The sequence below is a fragment of the Lissotriton helveticus genome, chromosome 4_1 (assembly GCF_964261635.1).
Source record: "Lissotriton helveticus chromosome 4_1, aLisHel1.1, whole genome shotgun sequence".
Taxonomy (NCBI): Eukaryota; Metazoa; Chordata; class Amphibia; order Caudata; family Salamandridae; genus Lissotriton; species Lissotriton helveticus.
Window position 1 is genome coordinate 731,411,288 of NC_136063.1, and position 26,130 is coordinate 731,437,417.

A 26,130-nucleotide genomic window follows, 5' to 3' on the forward strand; every position below is an offset into this window, starting at 1 on the left:
ACCTGATGTCTAGTAGGCTTTCTGCCCCCAGGGTCATATTGGGGTAATCACCACCACCTGCCACCTTGTGGGAGGGTGGGCAGAAAGACTGTTCTCATGTCTATTGGGGGTGGAGGCATGGGCATGCCCTGGTAGGCAGACTCCAACCCTTTATTTTTCATGAAAACAAATCCCTAGTCTCCAGTGGGCTCTCTGCCTCCTCCAGGGAGTAGATTGGGGTAATCACCCACATCCGCTACCCACGTATGGCAGAAAGACTGCCTTTTTTGGTGGGGGGACAGGCATGCCCATTGTGGGGAGCCCCCACCTCTTTATTATTATTTAAAATAAATAACCTGGTGTATAGTGGGCACTCTGCCCCACAGAGCACAGATTGGGGGTACTCATTCCCATCTGCCCCCTAGGGAGGGCAGAAAGTCTATTGCCATATCCATGCAGGCAAGGCCATGGAGTGGTGGTCAGCCCCACCCCTATATGTTTATTTTAAAAATCCCTGGTGTCTAATGTGCTGTCTGCTTCCCCTGGGGGCAGATGGAGGTAATTACCCCCCCTCCAATCTGCCTATCAAGGGTATGGAGACTGAAACCTTTCAAGGAGTGGGAGAGCAAAAGCCCTTGCCTAAGAGGCTGTTCCCCTATCCCTGTTGCCTAGTGGGTGGATACCTGCTTGGAGATCACATTCTTGTGGCAATCCCCAAGCAGGGATCCACTGGGCAGAGGTACAATTAGAAAAGGGATATACTTCCCTTTCCAACAATACCACTCCCAAAAGAATCGGTGGTTGGGGGAGCTGAGATATGCCCCAGGGCACTGATTCAGTGAAAGTGAAACAAGCCCATTGGTTTGTTTTGCTTTCACTTTTAGAAGTAATGAAGTCAGCATGCCCTATGCTCTGATCATCAATATAAACAAAAAGACAGCTCAAGCTGCTCTGGAAGCTCTTCCTGAGCAGCCTGAGCTGCAAGAGGAGTGAAGGATGCCGCCTGGTGCAAATCACAAGAGGGGCCTTTCTAACTCCTCCCCAGTGTTGGCCAGTGGCTGACAGAAAAACTGAGGAGGGGGTGCAGGTGTCAACCATCGGCCAGCACCATGCCAAAAGGGTTAAACCTCAATATTATTGTAAAAAGTTAAAGAAGAATACATACTTACCTTCGATATTTCCGTTGAGAATATTTTATAGTTATGATATTTTAAACACACTCTTATGGTCACATGTTGTTGTTGTGCCAATATTTTTTTTAATTACTAATAAAACAGCATATTTATTTCACTTCCCTGATTCCACTCTCAGACCTCATTGTTCCCCTAAGGGATCCCCCAACCAAGCGTAGAGTATATGAGTTACCTTTCTAAGCCAAGCATGGATCACAATTCATTACATTAATTCCAAATCTTACTCACTAAATTACAACTAAAATGGGGCAAATATTAGGAAGGTTCACATCAGTGCAGTTTACTATTCTTTCCTAAATGGGCACCTTACATGTATTCTCTATGTAAAGTTTTGTAGACCCTGCTTCCATAAGTTCTGAACGTATCCGAAGTATGATTGCTAAAGGAAAAATGTCATTATTACTATATTCTTCCTAAACAAACTACAAAATGCAGTTTGTGAATAGGCCACAAAGTTTTCAATTTGGGACATAGACTACTCTTTGGAGCGGTCCTTCAGCAGGCCAAGATCAGAAGCTAAAGTCCATGAAGGTCCCTCAAAATCAGATATGTCATCACTGAGCTCCTGTTGAAGCTATTGATTTTGGAAGAAAAAGCTTCAATGAGGACAAGGCCAGTTTCAGGCATTGATATAGATTTTCTGGCTTGCACCATCTAAGTTTCATCATCAGACTAAGTCACGTTTTTGGTTTACCAAAATCCACCAACTTCACCCGTAGTTCAAGGTTGAAAGCCGTAACTGAACATGGCTCCACAAGGCTGGATACCCTACAACAAGGATACAGACTGATTCTCTTCCATATGCCTCTTGGCCTTCCAGTCAGATGGCATGATGGAGATGCACTTTGGACACATTGCAGGCAATGTATGCATGCCTAATATGCTTCAAGGATGGTGCTGCAGTGTGCATAAGTGTATTTAAACTGTAGTGCAGTCAATGGGCTTATGGCACAGGCTGTGGACATGTCCCCCCTTGTGAGCTTCACCATCCAACAAAGACAAAGAGAGCCAGGGTGGACTTATAAGTCCACAGGGGACAGTTTAAGGGCAAATTAAAGAGCAAACTGACTACGAGATCTGCAGAGCCAGAGTAAACCCAATCAAATTTGAGCATGTTGGACCTCTGTCTAAATGTGTTTATAAAATTAAATGTGAGCAGTCGATTTCTCCCTCGTGAGCCTTATGGAGAACACTTCATCAACTCTTCTATGATGGAAGAGCAGGAATGAACATACATGTCCACAAAGGACTTTACCAGAAGGAATTATAGTACAGGGTGTCTATGACAACTGCAAAGTCAAAGCAAATCCAGTCAAAATGTAAAGCCACTATCCACATAAGGGAAAATATATTCGAAACAAATGCCATCCATTGTGTACCTGCTTTTTTACCAGACATACAAAGGGTGCAATAGAGCTATTCTGTAAGACTGAATACTCCAATATTTGTTTTTTTATGGGACGGTGTCTTATTTGAGTCGGGTGTATCACTGGAAACACAATCTTCTGAAATGTCTGATACTGTACATGGTACAGAGCCCATAGTCCAGGAGCAGCGAGTAATTGCTGCCCCCATTTTAAGGAAGGATCTATCTACTCTATCCATGGGGGCAGGATTCATGTCAGAAGACTATAATGTTCTATCTTGGAACATTGCAGGGTTGGCGGAGAAAATCACTGATCCACTATGGTTGCAGTTTATCAGGCGTTTCCCAGTGATCTGTCTCCAGGAGACTTGGCTGGTTGATTGTAACCAGTTCTTGGAAGGGTACAGGGCTTTTTTTTGTCCCAGCATCTCCATCAAATAGTGGGAGAGCTATGGGTGATTTGGTTGTCTTTACTTCCCTGTCCCTGAAGTGTAGGATTGAGAAAATGTCCTCTACCTACGGTGACTTTCAAGCGATTGTACTAAAGCAAGGTAATTTGAGTCTTTGCTTGATTAACTTTTATAATGCAGTACATCGAGAAGGGACTAGTAAAATAATTCAGCTAAATAATTTTGTCAATAAGCGCTGTGCTCCCTTTAGAAACAACCTTATGATAGCAGGCGACTTTAATACTCATCTTTGTGGGGATCCACAGTCTACCAATATGAGTGATATGGGCTGTGCAAGGATTCGGGGCCCTCACTTCGAGCACTCAGTGAGGGGAGAAATACTAAATGATATACTAGATAATTATGACTTGTTTTCCTCCATGTGTTTTGTAGCTCCTTTGAGAAAACAGCTGGTTCCAACATTTAAAGGCCGCAATAGTGGTTCTGTTATAGATCATATTATGATATCTAGAAGTATTCAACCCTTTTTAGTAGGATTTGGAATATTAGAGAGTGCTTATAGCGACCATAACCCATTGTGTGTGAAACCAGGGGGAAGCATCTTGAAAAGGCGGGATATGGTGATGGAACCAGGTACCTGGAAGTTGACTGATGGTAGGCGCCGCTTCAAATGGAATCAAATGTCCCCATCTCTTTTTCACGAAGAGGTTCAGCAAGCATGTGAAACAGAATTTTCTTATTGTATGGATCCAGAGTCAACTGCTAAAGGAATTTTAAGTACGTTTAAAGGGATTGTTTCCAAGGTAGGGTTACTACTATCAGTCCCAGTACGAAACAGGCGGTTCGATGACCCCAAATGGTTTGATCATTTGTGTTCCAAAGCAGCTAGAGATTTAAAAGCAGCCTTGAAAGCAAATCCAAGGGATCGATCTCAGATTAGTGGTCTCCGTAATACCTATAAAAAGACAATGTCTAAACGGAAGTCAGAACTAAAGGAGGCCACCTGGCGGGAACTTCTAGACCCCATAACTTTACATAGCAGTTCCAGATTCTGGCGCATTATTAATAGACTCCTTTTTGAAAGGGACAGAGCTGAAGATCTGAGCACCAATATAACTGAAGAGGAATGGATATCCCACTTCAGTAGTATTTTTAAAAGTGCTTTAACTACACCCTGGTTGCAGAATAGAACTCTTCTGAATAACGCGATTATATTCTCTCAAAGAAAAGTAGAGGAAGGTATTGCCAGTCTTACAAGTAACAAGGCTCCAGGCCCGAATGGTATACCCCCGGACCTTTTTAAATCTAACCCCAACCTTTGGGCATCGATCCTGGTTGCAGTAATCAATGCTGCAGCGAGGGAAGGGTGTCCGGATTCGTGGGGAATCTCTACAATCGTACCTGTTTTTAGGAAAGGCGATCGCAGCAGTACCCTGAACTATAGACCAATATCTCTTATTGATTCTGTGGTTAAGGTTGTTGGCAGGGTTGTTTTAAATAGATTAATGGCATGGGCAGAAGAAAATAAGATTCTCTCTGAAATCCAGTATGGGTTCCGCCCAGGTCATTCCACCCTGGCGCAATGCCTTAATCTGTATCTAATCCTTGGCAAGTACACGGTTGCCCGTCAGGGGACCATCTACATGGCCTTCATGGATCTTTCCTCCGCATTTGACTGTGTCAATTGGGGGAAGATGTGGCAATCTATGAGGGCCATGGGGGTGGAGGCAAATCTAGTGGACCTCCTGATGGATTTGCATACAGATACCAAGGCAAATGTTAGGGACGCCCAGAACCTGAGGGTCTCTAGAAACTTTAGTACGGAATGGGGGGTACGGCAGGGGTGCATCCTAGCCCCGTTTCTTTTTAATCTTTACATTAATGATTTAGATAAAATCTTGAGAGAAACAGGGGCTGATTTCCCATTTGTAGGATGCAGGGGACTGCCCGTCCTGCTTTATGCAGACGACGCGGTTATTCTGGCTCGCACCCCAAAAGGCCTACAGATCCTGCTTGACACTTTCCAGAGGTTTATGGCTGATCGTGATTTGGCCATAAACAACTCCAAATCTTATGCAATGGAAGTAGGACTGCGCCCTAAGAAGCAGTACTCCTTTAGGGTAAATGGAGAAAAAATACCTTTAACATCGACTTTCTCCTATTTAGGTGTCTTGATAGATGATCGTCTGGATTGGGGTCCCTCATTTAAGAAGAAAAGGGGGGAAGTGTCCAGGACCAATGCTGCTATTTTTAACTTTGCTCAAAAAATGGGCACGCGTCCTATAGCGGCAATGATAAAAATCTACCAAGCAAAGAGTGTTGCGATTGCCAGTTATGGCAGTGAATTGTGGGGATATTCAGGCCTAAACAGTATCCAGGTATTGGAAAATAATTTTTTTTTAAATCTCCTGGGGGTCCCGAAAGGTACTTCAAACTTAATAATCCACGAAGAGACGGGTACAACTTTTATCAGTGATATTCTGGCCATGCGCCCATTACTTGTTTGGCTCAACTGTTGGCTGAATGAAGACGTAGGCCTAACTCAAAAACTAATGAAAGAAACCATGAGTCTGGATCATATGATCCAGATACCTTGGATGAACTATCTAAAGGGTAGTTTTGGAGAGCTGGGTTGCCCGGACCTTTTTTTAAGACCAGATTGCATAACCAGAAAAGATGTGGCCTTTGTAAAGCAATCTTTTATTATGAGTAAAAAATTAAACCGAGATGGAATGGAATTGTCCAAAAAAGGCGTTCGAAAATATGTAATGCTCAAGTCTACCCCAGTTATGGAGCCATATCTATCGTGGCCGTTGTCGGCACATGAGCGGTTTTTATTAATTAGGTTCCGACTGGACTATTTCCATCTTTTACTGGCCGTTCCGAGAGGGTGTCATAAAGGGCAAGTTCTAGCATCCTCTGGCTGCAACAATTTGTCTCCTCAGGATCTGCTGCACTTCATGTTCTTTTGCAGCTATTATGATGCCCCTCGGAGGTTCTTTTTAAAGCCACTTTTAAAAAAGTTACATTTTAAGCAGGTGCGCCCCGCTCTCTATTTTATGCAATTGCTAAAGCCGGAATGTATTCCATTTGTGGTTGCTTTTTTGAAATCTTGCTTTAGGTACAGAAAGAATGTGGACCCCTGAATAATGTGGCTACTGTATTTTATCAAGTAACTTTTTAATAACATCGTGCTGTTGATTATCCCATCCTCCCTCTAGAAAATTATTGAATTTTTTCTTGTATGTAACTGGAATTTGTGTAATATGTTTTTCTGATATGTACATTTGTGGTTTTTATATTTTTATGAATGAATTGTGTAACTTTTATGGTTTTCATACTTGCAAACCGAATAAAGTATTTGAGAGAGAGTCGGGTCAATCTTCACAGACATAAACCAATCCTTTTTCTACTTCTGATTTTGATATTGCAGACCAGGAACTGATGGGCAATTACCAGTTTGGATCCATAGGGGCACATTCATGATCCCCTTGCACCACCCTTGTGACCTTTTTAGGACACTCTGATGGCGCAAAACATCATAATCATATTCATGAGGTCACACAAAGCCACTTTGCGTTGCTTTGAATGGCGTCATAAATTTGGAGTAACTCATGGCAGCTCAAATCACTGCACTGCCTTACTGTGAAGTAGGGACTGTGAAGTAGGGATGCATTCCATGGGCATTCTGGTGGGTGTCTCATGCAACATTCAAGGATTGGTGCTTCCCCAGTCTTGCATATCCATGTAAACCTGGAAATGCGCCAAAACCTTATGCCTCCCAATAGGAGGCGCAGCTGAGAAAAATAACTTTGCTTCTCCTTTTTTCCTCCTTCCATGTGTGCTGCATTCTCCAGTACACATAGAAAAAGGATTGTTTTTGTGCAGGAATGTGCCCCTTCCTGCACAAACACAATCCGGCCAACAAACCAGTCAGCCTTGTACTGTGGTACAAAGGGTGCCTGTGTTGGTGCTAAGCTGCTGAAACGGCTCTAGCGCTGGGGACAAGAACAGGGATGCACCGTATTGGCTAAATACAATGAACTCCTGCTCTTTCCCTTTGACACAGGGTATCACAGCAAGGTGACTTTCTGCTCTGCCCTACACCAAATCCTCATAAATGAGGCCCCTAGTATTTAGACATACCAAGAGAAGTGGTTGCTTAGAAAGTTTGGTGTGCTAGGGCTGACCTTTAGACCTTTACTTCCAGCCTCGTTAATTAAAAGCGCCGGGACACTCTTTTTGAGTAGCCGTGCGCTCTATAAAAGCCACTATAACATAACATAACATAACAAGAGCATTGAGTGCAGTCACCCCACTGACTTGGGGTGGGATCTGCAAAGTTACCATAACGAGGCACGGTTGTTTATGCCCATGGTTAGATTAGCAGCTACGATTCTTGTTCTAAATATCACCAGCTCAGTGCATTATCATTTTCGGGTAGCCTTTGTCATCCGTTATCCGTGGAAGAGTTTTCCCATGACTTTCGAAGAGGAGCCACAGCTAAAGTTCGAGCACTTTGCTCACAACACAAATATAGGCATACCTGGAAAATGGACACTGATCTTCATCTGAGAATTGCAAAGCATGAAACCTATCAACCAACATAATTTTTGCTTAGTTCACAATACTAACCAACACAATGTTTTGTTATCAATTGCAAATTCGAAAATAAAAATTGGTATTTTCTTTTCATTTTACTTTTGTTTGCCTTGTTATGGTTCACATTAAAATGATGCAAAGCAACTTACTTTACCTTCGATTACAATTCTACAACTGTAGAAATAATACGGATTTTCATGTAACAAGGCACTGAATTTGTATTCAAATTAGAACCTTATTCCATTAAAGTGTTTTTTTTCTGCATGTGTTCTAAGAAGATAGTGGTTTGATGTTTCAATGGTCACATATCAAACACAAAAAGTTAATATTTTTTTGGTTAAACACCCTATGCGCTTAAGGACATTGAGCAAAAATATAGTGTATGTTGCACTCTCTCTAGCAACCAAGAACAGGACAGTACCATTATTGGTGACTTGTTCCTGAATATTGATATGTATCCGCTTAATATAATACATAACAATACACTGCTCCCATTCTGATTTTATTTTTAAAACAACTCAGCTGAAGGATCCGGAAGGGAATCTCATATACACCATGAGGTGATTGTGGCTTTGTTCTGACTTCAAACAAGAGGATAAAAACAAATGATGAAAAACATGTTTTTAATTAGCTCATATATAATGTGGCACTGTCAACACCCACGAAACAATCACACAAGAATGCATGCAACAAATGTTTCATGTTTACAATCACTTCTGAGAGACAGTCCAAATAGGCGTTTGATCAGTATTTAAATCAGTCCTCACCCGGGCATCTGTGTAGAAGATGTTTGCTGTATCTTTTATTTTATTTTTATTATCTTAGAAAAACCTAATGTTGTTACCTTACCGAGTTCCAGTCAGTTTCTATACCTGGCATTTTTCTTTCTCTAAAGCTGCCAAGAGCCCAAGTAAAGAAACACGTCTCTTTGAGACACATTGAGCACATGCTTTGACGGCAACTGTCATGTAAAGGAAGACTGTCTCCCTGCAGACATAAGGAGCATTCTAAATTTACACAAACATCCCAAAATGAATACTGGAGCTGAAAATAAAACTCCATGTCGTACCTGTTTCTAATTTGTGTCAGTAATCCTTTCTGAACAAAATTGATTTTAAAACTTGAAAGAAAGTGGAGTATTAGTTGGGTGGATGGTAGTCCACAACAAGTAATGACTTCACTATTCTTGTTAGGTTCATTAAGGGACTTCTAAATTGAACCTTAGCGCAACCCCTGGTACATATGGCACAGATCAGATACGCCTAATTTAAGAAAATGTGCAAAGCATTTAGAAGTAGAAAAATAGTTAAAAAGTAGAACGTGCATATTTTATGTTTTACTGTAAACTATTCCACAGTGCTGCTCTCTACTTCAACCCAATATGGCAGAAACTTTCCTCCCTTATGGAGAGTTCCTGCGCCAACCAAATTCTGTGAGCCACATCACATCTGCTCAAGGAGTAATTCAGTTCCTGGAGACTTTGAACCCTGGCGAGAAAGGCCCATTTGGCTCAGGCATGGAAAGAAAAACTTTCTAAAATGTAGGGCCTTATTACGATGGCAGTCAGCTGAGTGTTCGACTGCCATCGCTGTGGGATGGTAACCCCCCGAATAGTAGTCAGCGGTTCCACCCGCCAGATTACGATGCCACTACCCATGAGGTGGTCTAAACATGCCCATTTCTATTGCTGCTTGTGCTGTGGCCAGAAAACGGGATGCAGCAAAGGCCACAATGGAAAAGGACATGTTTTAAACATCCATGTACTGTGTGCCAGTCACACCATGTAGTGTCTGGCACACGGAGCATGGATGTATGTGGGGCCACCAAATGTGCCCCCCAGGTCTCATAGTGGAAGACCACAAGGGATTGGGGCCCTGCTAGGGGGCCCCAAAGTCCCTTTCTAGCTGCCTGTTCAAGGTAGGACCGACATGAACAAGCAGTCGGCAAGGGATATCCTAATCCTTACCGCCACATTGAAGGGATTAAGAATTCGACCGCCGTCCCGACAGGCTCCTTGAGCTTGTCGGAGGCTGAGGTCTTTCCCCTTGCCTAATTTTCTACGACCCCTGGATTCGAAATCTGGCAGTCGGACTGATGGCATATATATTGGTGCTGCCGCCACTTATGGCCACTGACATCGTAATGAGGGTAGTACTTTTCAAAACACCAATATAACATCTGACTTGAACATTAAGTTGGATTTGAAATTAATATTAAAATTAGTCTTTGAATCTTATTTCTAGCTACTCCCAAACTGTATTAGAGCATTATAAGGTGTTAGCATGTAACCCAGTGCTTTACCAGGTGGGAGTTAGACTTGTTGCAGCGAAAAACAATGTAGGAGGTTGTTCACTGTCAGGACATGTAAAACCAGGGGTGGCCAGCCCAGATCAGGGGAGGGGGCAGGGGGGGATTTAGAGGGGGGAAGGGGAATGGATAAAACCCAATTCTTATTGCCACTTCCCGCATCTCTGTTCCGTCTCTTCTCCGCGTTACAACAGAAAGCAGTATGCACACCCAGGCTCCACTGATGTCACTGACCATGTTATGAGTGATGTAATATGTGACGTCATCAGCAGTGATTTGCGGGCATGCCGGTTATAGTTAGCTCAACTAACTATAACTTGCGAATTTCTCTGGTTTTATTTGAGTCAAATGTCCAATTAACTAAAACGTCCCTGAAACCTAGGTTTTTTTTAGTGAATTTCTAAGGTTTTTTAAATGCTAATTCCTGACTATAACGTCTGTAAAACCTATTGTTTTCTCAGTGAATTTCAAAGGTTTTTTAAATGTTATCTTCATATTTTAATATTTATAAAAACTATATTTTTTCTAATTGTTTTTTAATATTTTGCAAGTCTATTATCCTTTTTTTAACTTCAAAAATTCTGTAATGTTTTATATCTTCCCCCAAAAATATGTATATAATTTAAAAAAAAAATTGGAGAAAACTACCGTCCCGTACAGGTAAACTACCAAGCTCGATCAGCACGCGAATCCTATCCACCACATTTAAATGATGCGCATTTCGTATCCGATGGGTTTGTGGCACCGCGTCCCGCGTAACAACCTATACATATGAGGTTGTGCCGGCTGCTACTTTGGTATGTGACGGGTACGCACTACCAAGCTGCGCATTACATCATGTACGTATGGGGTTGTGCCCACTGCGCGTTGCGTATGTGGCAAGTGCATGCTGCCACGCCCTGTGTTATGTCGTAGACTTACGGTGGCCGCCGCGTACGCCATTCTCTCATTTTTTTGTCTCAAAACTATATCTAAATAACTTTAAAGTTTAAATGAGACCAAGCGATAATCAAAAATATTCTAAACGTTTATATTGTTCTAACTGTAATACATTTTATTATAGTAAATATATTTTGTCAAAATCACGTTGGGTTCGGTCTCCTTGCGCGCTGGGTGCGCGATTGCCATGTGACCATAAAAAAAAGCATTTCATTAGTTCATAACATTTCCCATTGTAACAGTTGGAAAACGCCACTCATTTTAGTCAATCTCTGTACTGCATTTGATGAGACACAACTCTTCTGCTTAGAGAGCTTTTTCTAAACTTTTTGCTATGTACACATATCTTACACTACACACAACATGCAACCATCATCTTCATCAATATTCATACTTTGTAAAGTAGCCTTCCACCTGTGATAGCCATACACCTAAAAGTTACATAACCGAAGTGTTCTCCACTACCAGAGGTAACATGGTTACATACTCTGTACACAGCACAAAGTAATGTGGTACGGCCATGGGGCAGTATCATGTATAGACAATGACACAGATAGATAGTGGAAGTGGGAATGGGCAACACCTTTTATTTACCAGGGTCACATATCCAGTGGCGTCTGTGCTGGATGCGTGTAGGGTGAGTGTAAAGCTGCCATAGGGAATGGTTACTGCTACAACAGTAAACATTTGTTTACACACAGAGATTCAATATTAAAAGAACCAATAATTTGTGCTGCAGTAAGGTAGGGACAGTAGATGTGAAATAATAAAGAAAAAATTTTATTGTGAAAGAACCACAACTTGTGGTATACTGAGACACAATCAATAGATCTGAAATGATACACAAAAATATTATATCATAAATGCTCCATCAGTTCTAGTGCACTCACATAGGCACATCAAAAGCATTCAGAATGTTCACAGCCAGCGATGATGCGTGTTGCGGGTGGGCCGTACTAGGAGCAATATCTGTCACCATCAACACTGCATCATCTGCAATAGCGACTCGATCTGAATTGTGAACACTGCTGTCTGCAGTGTAGTCCAGACAGAGCGATCAGCAAAGGCCCACAGCCACGTGGCATTGAGTTGAGCTCCACAGTTTGCAATATGTGAAGCAACTAAAAGGCATGTATGGAGCCTGCCGTGATGCGTATGAGTGGTGCAGACAGAGCGCACTGGAGCAATGTCTTTTCCTACAGGACTGCGTCATCTACAATACCGACTCAATCTCAAATGTGAACACTGCTATCTGCTGTGTAGGCCAGAGAGAGCGTTCAACAAGGGCCCACAGCCACGTGGCATTGACTTGAGCTACCCAGTCTGTCATACGCGAAGCAAAAAAAAAGCATATGCGGAACCTGGAATGATGCATATGCGTGGTGCGGACAGAGCGCACTGGAGCAATGTCTTTTCCTACAGGACTGCGTCATCTACAATACCAACTCAATCTCAAATGTGAACACTGCTGTCTGCAGTGTTGGCCAGAGAGAGCATTCAACAAGGGCCCACAGCCATGTGGCATTGACTTGAGCTCCACAGTTTTAAATACGCAAAGCCACAAAGACCGTGTGCGGAGACTGCAATGACGCCTATGAGTGGTGCAGACAGAACCCACTAGAGCAATGTTTTTCCCTACAGAAATGCATCATCTACAATAGTGACTTGATCTGAATTGTGGACACTGCTGTCTGCAGTGTTAATTGAAGGCAGCACTCACACACACAACCATGAATCCTTTTTTCTCTGCCTATTCACAAAATACAACAACATAAATTACAGAAAACTCTGCAATAAATAAATCAAAACAATTCAAATTGCGATTTCATCTGTCCACAGTCTACACTATTCACTGTTACTTTTGACTTGCAAGATGAATTTGGTGACTTTACTAAACCTATAACTCATCTTAAAAAGTTCTTCAAGCAAGTATACTAAAACAATATTGGGCATATTTCAATAGACGTTGTAGTTACTTGACTACTAGATAATTAAACAATCACCACCCAATCTAAATTGTGAACCCTGCTAACCGCAGTGTAGACTAGAGGCAGTGGTCAATAACGCCTCACAGCCGCGTACCGTTGGATTCAAAGCACGGAGTTGATTACATCTGATTGGAGGGGGTACACAGAAATCAACACAGACTTTAACTTATGACATCCTCAATCCTAGAATTAAGAACCGTTTCACTGTTCAGACATGCTGTACCACGGTGTACTCCACCGACTGGTGTCAACCAAGCACAATAATCATGTGCAGCAGTTAGCTACGCAAGCACAGAGTCTGTTGCACCTCAACGGAGGCAGTTCTATGAAAACCAAGCAGCAAGTAATATCGGACATCTTCCATTGTGGGATCAAGACACCATTCCACTGTTGGGACCTAGAGTTGGTTGCACCTGGTCGAAGGGAGTACCTTCATCTCCACTCTCAGATGCAGTGCTAACATTGTCCATTGTGGGATCAAGACACCGTTCCACTGTTGGGACCTAGAGTTGGTTGCACCTGGTCGAAGCGAGTACCCTCATCTCCACTCTCAGATGCAGTTCTCACATCATCCATTGAGGGATCAAGACACCGTTCCACTGCTGGGACCTACAGTTGGTTTCACCTGATCGGAGGGGGTGCACAGAAATCATCATAGACTTTAGCTTCTGACATACTCAATCATAGAATCAAGATCCAATTTCACTGTTCGAACCTGCTGTACCACGGTGTAGTCCAGCAACTACAGTCAACAAAGCTCAATAATCCTGTAGAGCAGTTAGCTACAGAATCACAGAGTGTGATGCACCTCAACAGATGGAGTTCTATCAATATCAAGCTGCAGATAATATCGGACATTGTCCATTGTGGGATCAAGACACGGTTCCACTGTTGGGACCTAGAGTTGGTTGCACCTGATCAGAGGGGGTACACAGAAATCAGCACTGACTTTAACTTCTGACATCCTCAATCATAGTATCAAGATCCTGTTTCACTGTTCAGACCTGCTGTACCACGGTATACTGCAACAACTGGTGTCAACCAAGCACAATAATCATGTGCAACAGTTGGCTACGCAAACACAGAGTCTGATGCACCTCAACGGAGGGAGTTCTGTGAAAACCAAGCAACAGGTAATATCGGACATCTTCCATTGTAGGATCAAGACACTGTACCACTGTTGAGACCTAGAGTTGGTTGCACCTGGTCGAAGGGAGTACCTTCATCTCCAATCTCAGATACAGTTCTAACATTGTCCACTATGGTATCAAAACACAGTTCCACTGTTGGTACCTCTTGGACTACTGTGTTAGTAGTATACAGAGCACTCCATGCTGCTGGGCCTCAGGCTGGGCACTGTGTGGCTGTGTCGCGGTAGCCAACGTTAATCTCAGGTGCCTTCCGAGCTCACAGACCTCGGCCCAGGAGCTTCCGCCGGCACGTGGTGGGCCCTCTTTCACATACAGCGGTGTCAAAAAGTGAACTGTGGAGCATATGTGCTCACAGCGGCCATGGCGGTTTCTGGATACCACCACGCTGAGAGCATCATTCACGCAGCCACCTTCGCTCACAGCATCGGCCTCGTGGCGGTGTAACCTGCGCAGACCTGGCAGACACGTTCGCCATTCTGGAAAAAAACACACCCAGAGAAACGTGCCTCTTCTTCACACCCCTACGCTACCCTCGCGTACGCCGAGCCAGCCCACTACGCTAAACATTTGGGGGGGGAGGAGGCACGTATGCACTACCTTTCTTTAATCTTCCCTACTGACTGTACTATCATGGTTGTGTCGACTGTCTATTTCACTCAATAGACCATCAGTGTATGTTGACATGTACATGTCTGTGCTCTGCATACTCAAGTCTGTCTGGCACATCCCTTCAACACTTTGCATTGAATACTTTTATAATCGAGAATTACTTGCCACCTTTGCACATACTTTTCTCCCATCTCTCCCCGCAGTCTGCATTGTGTGATAGAGGTACCATATCATGTTTGGTTTGCATATATGGCTAGCCACGGTTCCCACAGTACGTAGTGTTGTTGTGTCTGCTAGGTGTACATGTTGTTTGTCATGTTGAATGTGAATATATAAAGTAACGTGTTTATTCACAAGCAGTGTTTTCTCTCATTTACATATCGCTGTCTTAAAGAGCATTCAGAAGTTTTTGTCACAGGTGAAAAGTGCAACCACAATGGCAGTCATTCATTACTATCCAAGAATGTCCAACTACACAGCTCTTATAAGCTTACAGCCCCCATTCTTGCGTCCTTTCTTAAAAGGACTCCAACTCCCACAATCAGACCAACATTCACACAGCTTTCTAACGGCAGTTATCGGCTTCTCAATAACATGCACTCCTACGGAATGTGAGCTGGCATACCATATGTCATTAATGTTTCAAACCGAGTAACTTCCTGTGGCAATGTCTATTCCCACCTACACAAACTAACTCCCAAACTCCAGCTTGGCCTTCAATCCCTAGTTTGAAAACAGATTTCATTAAACAAGCCAAACTGAAAGTGCTTTTGTTCACAACAGAAGTATCCCTCACTTCTGCAAAAGAAATTTATCGACTGCATATACCACAAACTTCAAGTAAAATACACTCCCTTTTAAATACGAACCTCCCATTACACTTTGTGAATTGTTACACAATTTCAACACATCTCACACTTAAGGTCTCCTCCGGGCTTCTCACACAATTTCAAACTGTTTTTCTTTTAATACTAGACTTCATTTATTCGATCATCTCTGGAATAAAGGGAACAGTGCCCATAATTCTCGCTCTCTTTGCTGCCATCCTACTTCTAATTTTGCTTCTAAAAAATGGCTGCGCTCTTGGTTGTAACAACCATGTCTGACAGAATATGCCTCTATGCAAAGCAACATCAATACTGTAAAAAAATTGAAAAACTTTTCGGCTGCCTGCCTCTATCTATTATCGGAGCAAGCTACAACATAACATTTATTAACACATATGCAATCTGCGCACAACCATCTTTTTATTGCAAAACTTGCCCATTCGACTGGCGAATGGATCTATGCCTTGCCAACATCCCAACAATCGCTCCCGATATCCAACTGATAATGCAGTATCTTGAAAATCATTAACTTGATTGTTCAGGCAGTGGAGCAATGGCGAATGCAATGCAAAAAGGTATTGTGGCGGAATGGGATTTCTGTGCAGCCGCGAAAGATCTCTTGCAAAGTGCGACCTTTCACAACATCGCAGATTGCCTGCCAGTTCAAATTGCCGCTCCAACATTCAAGGAAAATTACTGTCCCTTCGAGGATATGAATTGGATCACTTCGCTTTTCTCACACAATGGCAACAATAGCCTTTTGGAACATTACGCATCTTAAGCTGCTGAGAAACTTCTGGACTGGAATCTCCAAGACTTGGAGGAACTCATGTTATTCTTGGATGGATTTTTTCCATCTTTTTTTACTTTTTCCTTTCCATTTTTTTTTAATACACTTCAATTGTACTACTTTGATAATAACTTTCTAAGCATACTGAGACATTTGAACTCTGTCTTCATTACTACCCCTTACGTCTCCAGTCTAACCAGGGATCAGTGATGTATGGTCTATGCAAATAAAGAATTTACTTGCTAAATTAGCCTAAACCTGACACCCATTTAGAAACCAGGTCTAATCTTTGTGCACACGTCTCTCTGCCTGCCTCTTATCCAAAAAGCCCTTTCACACAAATGTACTCATCCTCAGCCTCTGCTCACAACCTGGCGATCAAAATTGAAAAAAGATGACATTGTTTAGGAACTGGTTGGCACAGTGTGGTAATCGTATCCTACATTTATTTTCATTATACAATTTAGTCATTCATGTCTAATAGCTATTGTTTATTTCAAATAGAACCGTAACATGTAATGTGGAATTCACTGGTGCAGGAGCTTTGGTTTGAATATAGCAGAAGAGGTTGGAGTTTGCCTCAGATGGATGCCTTAGCTCTCTGCACAAGCATGTTTTTTTGAAACAGCTGAAGACAATAATGTATTGACCAGAAAGGTACTGAATGTGCTTCTCAGAAGCGTAATGTTTGTGTTCCGATGTGGGTAGAACTATTACCAATGCTCACACGCACCAGATTGAATCTACTGTACAAGAGATTGCTGACTGTTCTGCTGTTGATAAATTTGTGTTAAAAAAAACAGAGTACCAGTTTACCTAAGAAGTTTGATAATTACATTTTACAATTTGTTTGTTGTTGTTTGTTTTCTTAACCGATACATGTGGTAATTGTATCCCACCTTTTATTTCCATTATAAAATTTAGAGTCATTGAAGTGTAATAAGTATTGCTTATGTCACATGGAACTCTAACATGTAATGTGGAATTCACTGATGCAGGAGCTTACGTTTGAATACAGCAGAAGATGTTCAAGTTTTCATCAGCTGGATGCCATAGCTCTTGCACCAGTGGGTCCATTTATGGCACTTAAATAAAGACACTTTCTATATACTTTCAAACTCCACCGCTTAATTACACACAGCCACTTTCTTAGACACACCTCATTTTACCATTTGTCTTCTGTGACATTGCAACATTCTGCAATATAATTTGAATTTTGATCTTTATTGTTTAGTTAGTTAAAACCATAACAAATTTTCTTTACAATATTCACACAAGGATAAAATAACCTAAACAGAAAAATCAGAAAATCATTAATTTCAATAAAACAACAAAAAAATATATATAATTTCCAAATAATTTCTTTCCTAAAACCTTAAAAACAAAGACTACCTTCAGATTTAGTCCTCTCTCCTAATAAGACTTAAAGATGTTAAGTAGCCAATAAGGTATTTGCTTTCAAACCATTTTCAAAGGCCAACAGAAACTTTATCATCTTACAGTTCATTTGGGGAGCCGTTGAATCCAAACCTCTTATAACTGCTGTCCTACATGTGCGAATTCTCTTAACTAGAAAGATATTCTTCAAGAAAAACACTCGCTCTTTATACAGCTTTTTACAATGGCATATTATGTGGATCAAATTTTCCTTTGTGTGACCACATAGGCGACAAACAATAGATTCAACGTGCTTCCAAGTTTGTTTGTCAGCAAGAGCTGGAAATTTACCAAAACGCAGAGCCATCAATCTTTTTTTGATAAAAATAGAGAAAGTTGTGTCCAAGTAAGCCACCGCGGTAAGAGTTTTGTAGCTATTGATCACAATCCATGAATGGGAACGATGAGAAAAAAATTCTTTGTCTGTGATCAAAGAGTGAAATTTGGCGGCTTTATTTATTACCTGTTTAAATGAAGTGAACGGCAAATTTTTATCCCATAAGTTGGTGGTGCATGTTAACTCCAGTGCACTAAACAGGAATTTATTTGCCTCTGAATTTTTTTGTGTTTCCAGCTCCTGCCATAAAAATGTATTAAGATTATTATTATTGTGGGCATTTTCCTTTATTCGATACCACACTTTGATGCATGTGTACAGTCTTCCCAGTATTTCATTAATTAATCCGAATTCTAACCACATTTGCGCTGGTGATGCTGACCTAGGGAGTTGGAAGACCTTTTTATAAATTTTAGTTATTAAGTTGTTTAAAAATTCAGGGTCCTTACCATTCATTGCAACACTTGCATAAGCTAAGGTGGGTAACGCTTTACTTGCAGTCACTGTTAAGAGCGGTTTTACCGATGGACCTTCCAATTTTTTACACAATGTGCAGAATGCAAATAGTAAAGCTGCTGCTCTTTGTGACAAATAGTTTTTCTGCTCTTTTAAGGAAAGCTTGCCATCAATATAATAACCCAGGTGTTTATAATAGGATACTCTTTCCAGATGATTTCCTTCAAACATGATATTATATTGTACAGATCATCGATTAGTGATTAACATTGTTTTTGTTTTTGAAGAATTAAGAGCAAGATTATTTATAGCCAGAAAATCTGAAGTTACTGTTAGCAATCTGGACAATCCAATTTTTGTTAGACTCAGAAGCACAATATCATCTGCATATGCCAGGTGTGTAAGTTGTAATTTGCCTAATTTCGGTGGGTGAGCATTACTATTATCTAGTTTGCCGGAGAGATCAGAAATAAATAAGTTGAATACATGTGGAGCAAGGACGCAACCCTGTTTTAGTCCAATTGTAGTATGCACCTATCTCGATAAATGGGATCCGTCCCCCAGTTTTACTTGCGTCCATGTGTCCGAGTAAAATAACAACAGGCCCATTAATATCCTCTCAGGTATCCCCCATGCTTTTAGCTTTGCCCACAACAGGTTCCGGTCCACACTGTCAAAGGCCGCTTGCAGGTCTATAAAGCACAGGTGCAGGTCCTGTTTTGTGCGCTGGCATTTTTTGGCTATCATGGTGACAGATAGAATGTTTGAGATTGTTCCGATTCCTTCTCTAAACCCAGTTTGGTTTCTAGGGATTAGTTCTCTTTCTCCAGACCAATTTACCAGATCTTTTAGTACTAGGGATGCCAAGTATTTGGCTTCCACATCCTGTAGTGCAATTAAGCGGTAATTGAGTGGATTAGATCTGTCCCTGCTTTAGATATGGTCATAAGTATGGTACCTTGCCAGCTAGCCGTAACTTGGTTGTTAATCTGCACGTCAGCAAACAGTTTCTCAAGGTGAAGATTCCAAAAGTCGGGTGCATATTTATAAGTGGCTTGCGGAATACCATTTGGCCCCGGTGCCCCATTACCTTTGCCCTCTTTAATTATTTTTATTATCTCTCCTGCGGAATAAGTACCATATTTTGCATCAGGTAATGATATGTTGGTTGGAACCATTGTTGAAAGTTGCCCGCAGCGTTGTTCCTCAATTATTGTATTGTTAGAATTTTTCAAAATGAGCTGTTTCCCTGGAAGTTTTAATGAATTTTCTTTTAATTTTGACGATAGAAAGGTAGCCCATTCTGATTCCTGCACGTTGGAAGTCAGAATATTTTGGGCCCTTGTTAATTGATTTATTATTTTCCAGAATGTGTTTGAATTTGGGTCCTTGCTACTAAAGAGAAGTTTAGACCAAAAACTCTCATTTTTCCTTTTGTTAATTTCCCAGACCTCCTTTTTGTATGTTTTTCTTTGGAGTAGAAATAATTCCCATTGATGCCCATCTTTATCATGCAACTGCAGCTTCTTTTGGATTTTACGCAAGTCCCTTCTTAAATCTAGCAACTTTTTCGGCAATTTACTATTAGGACTGAATCTCTTGGCCTTTGTGTCTGATGAATTCATTTTAGTCTTTAATTTCTCCAGGAAGAGGGACCATGCTTGTATCTTATTCATAGGAGCGTTCCCTAATTCATCCAAGGTATTCTCTATTATCGAGAACCACTCGATTTTATCTGAGGTTGACCAATTTATACGTTTTTGATTAAATGTCCCTAATTGGCCCTCTCGTATATAGGATGGCTGAAATCTATCCATAAAGAAATTGAATTTAATATGCTGCATCCCGTGATCACTCAAGGTAGTATATTCGATATGAAAACTCACTAGTAAGGAGATTAATGAGAGATTCACTATGGTAAAGTCCAATGTTGATAGTTTTTCTAGGTGGTCGATCTTCCTCGGTCCTACCATGAAGCACTTGCATGCCTAAATACTCTAGGTCTGTTACCAATTGAATACCAGTTCGATCCTTGCGAGTCTTCGCTCCTCCTTGGAACTGTTGGGGAACACACCAGTACATGTTGTCTGCTGATAATATTTCATCTTCCTCTGGAGAAAATATAAAATTTGAATTAAAATCGACCGGTTACTATTATGTTCCAAGATGGCTCAGTGCAGCGAAGGTCCGTTATTATTTTGCATAATAAAGCATTTTTTAACTTTTTAACTCGTTGTTTGGGGCCGAAATTTGGGGACTACATTAAGGCACGCCCTGTGTTGTTCTGGATTAAGGTTTGGAAAAACCCTGAAGCCTCATTGACATGAGAAATCCTGGCTGACTGCCTAAAATGTGATCAGGGTATTAAAATCCCATGGCTGGCCCAAGTTCAGGCGAGCCTGGCAGCAGTCAATCTTTAACACATGTTTGATAATCCAAATGGACTAGAGGGGATTAACAGGAAGATAATCCGTAACATTCTCTACAGGCACTACGGGGAGACCAGACACAATGTAGATCTAGCCAAATCATCTGTGAAATGGTATATTCAAATAGAAGGCGATATTGAATCCACTTTGCTTATACCAGCCGGTTACCTCCTTAAAGAGATTACATGTTGGGAGCGTAGTCTTCTGTTTCGCTTAAGAACGGGATCTATAAAGTACCTATTGTGTTTCCTCATGGGCTACCACTCCAACATTGAGAATCTGGTTTGCCCATGTCAGAACCCAGGAAAACAAACACTAATGCACTTTTTGTTCTTCTGCCCTTATTATCAAAAATACAGTAAGTTCCTCCTGATACCATTCTTTAGAGCTAAAGGTATAAAGGATTTTAATGTGGCATTTAAGACTGTTCTGCAGCTTAAAGATGATGAATTAATATACCGTGTGTGTACTTTTTAAAAAATGGCCATTCGATCTCGTAATTCTATGAATTAATACCTATTTACATGGACTAATGTGATTTTTACATATTGGCAGGAGGCCTCTTTGCACTTTGCACCTTGCACAGTTGCACTTTAACCCATGCTGCTATTTGTAAATATGTGAATCACAATAACCTGACAATTAACGCCTACCTGGCCAACATGTTTTTAGAGATCTTACATATCAGCACTTGGCACAGTTGCACTTTTTCCCCGCATTTCCATGTGTAAATATGGAGGCATAGATAACGGCCCACTTTTGATCTTTGGCTGACATTGCATTCTGCACTGTACCTAGATGGCCTAATAATTAGGATTTATGCTCTATGCACTTTATAAAATCTGTGCCTAAAATAATGCTGCTAAACATGTGTTCTATGTATATATTGCTGCTAGTTTAAGGGTGATTCCTGTATACGTACATTTTATCTGATAATGCCATAGAAATAGACATGAATTTGTGGACTCGGACAATAATGATACCTTGCACTTTTTGCTGTTACTGTTTTTTTATAAAGGAAAAAGGCAGTATTGTTACCGTATTTTTATGTGATTTTATCCTGACCATGTACGTAATTATGTGTGTACTTTTATGGATAATGCAATATCCGAATAAAGGTTATTTTGACTTTGAAACTCGTTGTTTGGGTTGAGTATAGTAATTAATCAGAATTGTCGTCCTGTTATTAATGGCTTTTTGATCTGAGAATTTAATTATTTGAATACTTGAATCGGGAGATTTAAGCTGTTTTGAATTGATTTTTAAGGCTGCTGACACATAGACTGAGAGTCCACCTATGGCTCGGCCAAAGGTATTATTTTTTTCTGCGGCAACAGTGAAGTGAATGAAGCCATCAAACGGAATATCTTCCTGCATCCATGTTTGTTGCAGGGCGGTTATATCGCAATTAGCCTTTTCTTCTAAGGCTAATCCATCCTCTAACAATTTTTTGGCTTCTGCGATGTTCCATGATAAAACGTGTAAACCATCATTTGCTGCGTACTTTGCTTTATCTCTATTTGGTCAGATCTCCCGATTCTCGTTTAGGAGGCTGGGCAGCCATTTCCACTGATATGATGGTGATTGCGACTCTCCAACTCTATTTTCATACACTTCTTCCTGGATGGAGGCGATGTCGCTTCTGCTTTTTGCATTGTGTAAAACCGAGTAGACTGACTTTTGAGGAGCAGGTTTGTCCAATCTCCTGGTAAGTGATTGTCTGATGTCTTTTTTGGGGAAACGGATAGCGAGGAATACTGGGCAGTGATAGTTTTATGCCCCATGCTAGAAATAGATCCGATCTCCCTAATATTAGTTGCACTATACCTGGGGATTCCCAAGTGGTCAATGTCTGTTCATTTATTTCTTCCTTGTCCCCTCTTAGAAATTGAACTAATTCTAAATCTGTGGTTTTAATATCACTTAAGTCCCCAATTTCAGCCATAAGTTTCATAATATTGCTCCTGTTCAATATGTCATGACCACCCTGTGTCTTATACTCCGGTGTCCAAATAATTTGGAGATGATCTTATCCAGACTTAGGAGAGCCTATCCTTGTTTCGTTACCTTCCGCCCTGTTTGATTGCATAGCTTCCTTATTTATTATGCTAAAACTTAATTTACCCTGATTCAAATTGGTCTGAGTTCCTAATGTTGACCCTAAAGAGTGACGTTGGGGTTTTTCTACAATATCGTTTGCTCCGTATCTGTCGCTATTTCTAATGAAGGGACAGTCGATGCCTTTTCCACTACTTCTCTGCAGTGTACCGAAGATAATTGACTGGTTCCGCAATCTGATACCCCGTCTATACCGACTGAGCTGTTTACAGCTTGCAAAATTTGAGGATTAAAAATAGTTATTTTCTCATTTGATTTTATGATGCCCTCTATGTTATGGCTTCCCGGGGCCGGAGGATTGTCTTGAAATGAGGTGCTCTTCAGGATGATTTTTGGCTGCGTGGTCACTTTAAAACAAGGATCGATCTTTTTTTCCTGAACGATGGCTTGATTAAGAATTTCATCAGGACCTATAGTTGATATATCATCGGCTCTTGCAAGCTCTTCCTGCTGATTTGACATCATATTTGAGTGACTTTTCGCGCTTCCAATTACTTGGGAGCCCTTGGGTACCTTTTTGAGCATCGATTCAGTATTAAGGGATTTATCAACTTTTCCTGTTATTTCCAGGCTATTTTCCTTTCTGTTGTACTCTTTTGTTATTCTTGCGTTTATTTTTGAAAAAATGGGGTATATTCTGATACCTGACTGTGAGTCTGCATCACATTTTATATTCCTGGCTTTCCGTTCCTTTTTTCTTTGTCTCTTAGTTAGTATTAGCTTTCCAGGTACCGAACCCATAGCTTCGGTCATAGCTATTTCATTGGCATCATCCCTTCTTATATCGTTTGCAGGCTTAGAGCTTTGTTCTTTAATAAGTTGCCCTGAGGAGAGATCATTATCAGATGATGGATCCTTAACTATGCCTATTCCTAGGTCGACTTTCTCTGTGGCGGGACTGATGAAGCGTTTGTTTAACGTAAGTATCTGTTCAAGTATCGTTGGTAAAGAACTCAATTTATCGAGAACAGGTCCACAAGAGCAGATTGATTGTGGTTGAGACTAAATAGTTGTCGTTTGTGCTCTTATGATTAAATTATTTAAATTATCTAATTTTGTGTTTATCCCGTCGATATATATGAAGCAATTATATTCATTCAGTCAATTTGAATGTCCAGCTTATCAGACTGCATTATTAATGTTTTCGTAGATGTTTGTAATGCATATAATAAGGGAGCTACAAAGTCGGAGTCCCTTCGTGCCTAGAGGAGTTTGCCTTACCCTCATTAGTTGGGGTTGTATTACCACTCTCATTTGCTGCGTGTTCACTAGGGTCCATTGGCCTTCGTTGATTTTCTTTATGACATAGGCCGGATGGTTGAGGCTCCTCCTCATTGCTTCTTTTTTCAGCCACAACTGGAGCTTCTTCATTGACTGAATGTTTGTCTGCCGATGATTCATTCTCTAAGTTTAACAAATAACATTGATTGAGCTCAAGATCAGTAGACTCCTCAAAACTTACAAATGACGATTGTGCGTGTCTTTGTTGAGTTTTAGTCATTGCTTCCGGACTAAGATTTATGGTATTTTTTGGTAGCTCTTGTTGCATGGGTGTAATTTTGCAATCATCACAGGCAGCATGTACTATCACTGAGGTCATTAAAGTTATTTTTGCCTCTACTGAATTTGTTTTGTCGTCCGAATTTTCCAATTGGTCAACCCCATTTGGTAGGTCGCAATTATCACTGAGCTGAAGATTTAAATTAGCTGAAGTGGCCGATTGAGTAGCATCGTAAAACAACTGATCATCCCCTGTGAAGTTATTTAGGGGAACTATAGGAGTTTTTAAACCCGAGACACCCCTGTTGATGAGAACAGTGCGAAAGCAGGGTCCTTCAGAAATTTAATTCGTAGATTTTGTGAGAGGCTTTTGTTTGAAACAGATCTTTCAAAAAGAGAGGCTATTGTTGAGATTATTGCAAAATATTCTTCATGATTATTTCTTTATTCCTGCTTGCTAAAACACTGCATTCGAGTCTTCAGACCGGTAGGGGTGAGTAGTTCGCTTCCCACTTCCTGTATAGTATAAAAGCATACTAACACTACTTACACAGGTATGCAACAGTGGCCAGTATCCTTCAGCACCCACAGCACATCACTTTACAGCAATCAGCTCACGACTTAGACTCACAGTTTCATCCCAGAGTCTTCAGAGCGGTACCAGTGAGCAGTTTACTTCCCACTCCCCCTATAGTCTAAACGCATACTAACACCACCTGCACAGCTATGTTACACCGGCCAGGATGCTACAGCTCCCAGAGCACATCAGTTTACTGTACTCAGCTCACAGTTTAGGTGCACGGTTTCATCCCCGAGTTTACCGGTTCCTCACCTCAGCACCATCTTACTCTAGGCAAAACAGCACTTTCACAACGGTAAGGGTAAAAACTTTGCTTCAGCTAGTATGCTATAGCGCCCAGAGCACAGCAGTTTACAGCACTCAGCTCAAGGATTAGGTGCATGCTTTCATCCCCGAGTTTACGGCACCTCACCTCACCACCATCTCACTCTGGGTTATAGAAATTTCATGAAGATTCATCAAACGACACCAAAGTTATAAGCGAAGCAAAAAAACTTTCTTCCTATGGAAACTTGGTCCTAACTATAACTACCTACTGGCGACCGCCAGTAGTTAATATATATAGTTATAGTTAGGACCTTGTTTCTATTCAGAAAGCGTTTTTCTCTTTTGCCAATATCTTTAATGCCGTTTGACAAATCTTTGCGGAATTTTCAAACATAATAGTTCACTCAGGTCAGCCCCTGTGTTGAAAGTTTCGGGGTGATTCGTCAAGCTGGGGGCGAAAAAAAAAACGGGTCCCAAAAAGCATTTTCTCCATGTGAATTTCCATATGAACTTTAGACACGGCCACAAACCGAACTGCTGAACGGAATGTCACCAAATTTGGCAAAAAGGTAACTCTTGGTTCAGAAAGTGACCTTTTTTAAATGATATAAATCCGTTCAGTAGTTCCTGAGAAGTTGAACAAAAATATTTAAATATCTGAGGGCGAGGAGAATTTGCAAACCCTCCCGAGCATGAGTTTCATTTTGATTGGCTGCCAACACTCCAAACCAAAATGTGTTGGCAGCCATTGTGTGACTCGAGAAAACAGTAATAAAAAAGGTACAAAAACATGAAAAGGGGGTAGGGTAGAAACACCCTGACCTCCTAGGCCTGCTCAGGGGGTC